A 2216-nucleotide genomic window follows, 5' to 3' on the forward strand; every position below is an offset into this window, starting at 1 on the left:
GGGGGGGGGACCCCTCTCATTTAAAAAAATATCGGCAACAAAAAAGGCATATGATTGAAACTATGTCTATGTCGAAGGAGGTGGTGGACCGGTCCAAAGTTTATGCCGCCACCCATATTGGGTAAAAATCTCCATGGCCACCTGCTCCAACCGTATACACACCGCCTTGAACATCGGTTGCCACTTCATTCGGTATAGCATAGACCACGTACAAAGAAAATGCGTACATCGGAGAATAACTTACAAAGGAGAGCAATTTTTCAACTAAATCAAATCATTTCTACATAGCCAAAGTGACCATAATAAGGCATATGCTCCCACCCTTATTAGCGTTTTAAAACCATTAGAAATTTTGTCCAACCAAAGACCAAAAATATTGGCAACACTTGGTGACGAATACATATTAGGCGATACTTTGATGACTCACCATGTAGAATGCGCAAACTTGCACTGAAAAAAGTTGTTTGATTGTCATATCATGAGTACAAAGGCTACACTTCTTGCTTCCTTGCCCATTGCGGCGGCGAGGTTGTCTTTGATTAGCACAACTCCCGTCCGAAGATACCACATAAAGATTTTAACTTTTAGTGAAACTTTTGATTTTCAAATTTTCTTGTTATATCCACTGGAGCCTCTGAATGCGTTAGTGGGTGACACATAAAGTCAACTGTGAAGAACCCAGATGTTATGAGATTCCAACGAAACTCATCCCGTCCATATGTCAGGTTAGTCGACTCCCATAGGGATAGAAGATTTTGCCATGACATAAGACGGGGGGCAATTAAATCCCGCCTAAAAGAAATATTTGACGGGGATGAACTAAGCACATGCGCAATAGTACCATTTTTATCACTCACAATGCGGTACAAATCAAGATATTGTTCTCGGAAGGTGACATTGCCTAACCACTTGTCCTCCCGGGAATGAATCTCTGACCCATCTTTTATCATGAAAGATCCAAAGCAAAAAGATGTTTCTTTGTTGCCATTAGCCCAACCCATAAGTGCAAGTCATCAGGTTTCCAATTATTTCGAAAAGGGGCGCTTTATTACTTAAAATATTTAAGCATTACACCTAGCCTCTGCATAACTAAGATGCACACAGCCAAACAAGATCCTCTAACACAAACGAAAAATAAAAGGTAAAATACAAAGAAAGATGTAGAGTCCCTATAATGCCTGAAGCGGAGGGGGGAATCCTAAGATCATCCTACCACCCATGTTGGGTAAAAGTATCTCCCGCCGTAGCCTCAGTCGTGCACACACCTTCGTAAATAGGTCTCGATTCTCTGCGTGTTGTAGAGAGGACAATAAACGAAGAGCCCCGGTACATCTATAGATAACCTGCAACAAAGAAGTACTTTTATCATTAAAATCCTTATCATTCCTACATAGCCAAATCGACCAAATAACGGCAAGCGCTCCCATCTTGAGAAGAGTTCTGAACCTGTGATCAATCCCATGTAACTAGTTGCCAAATACATTAACAACACTATAGGAAGGATACAAGCCAAAAGCTATTTGGATGACTGGCCATATAGAACAAGCCAATTTGCACTGGAAGAGTAAATGTTTTATTGTCTCATCATGGTGACAAAAGACACATTGCGGACTTCCATGCCAATTTCTCTTAATAAGGTTATCTTTAGTAAAAATGACTCTGCGACGAACATATCATGCAAAGATTTTATTCTTAAAAGGTGTCTTCATCTTCCAGATCTTTGTGTTATTATCAACTGGCAAATCAGACTGGATTAACGCTCTAAACATAGACTCGATTGAGAATTGTCCATTCCCATGGAGATTCCATCGGAATACATTAGACCCATGTGACAATTGCACCATGGACAACCGCTGGAGCACGATGTTCCACGATTGGAATCTGGGTCCAATTAAATCTCTTTTGAACGTCACATTTGGCAGAAATGATTCCATTATAATGACAATAGTATCACCGTTGTGGAGCAAAATGTTGTATAGAGCCGGATATTGTTCCCGGAGTGTGGCATTTCCTAGCCACCTCTCCTCCCAGAATCTAATTTCCGAACCATCCTTAATAGAGAAGGATCCATAGCAGAAGAAATATTTCTTCGTAGCCAGTAGACCCGACCAAAAGTGTGAATCTCCTTAGGCTTTCAGTATACTTGGGATACCGCCTTGGAACCCACATATTTCCTCCTTAGGAATGTTTGCCATACACCATCTTTCGTCAGTAAT

Source organism: Triticum dicoccoides, chromosome 4A (genome assembly GCF_002162155.2).
Source record: "Triticum dicoccoides isolate Atlit2015 ecotype Zavitan chromosome 4A, WEW_v2.0, whole genome shotgun sequence".
NCBI classification, from domain to species: Eukaryota; Viridiplantae; Streptophyta; class Magnoliopsida; order Poales; family Poaceae; genus Triticum; species Triticum dicoccoides.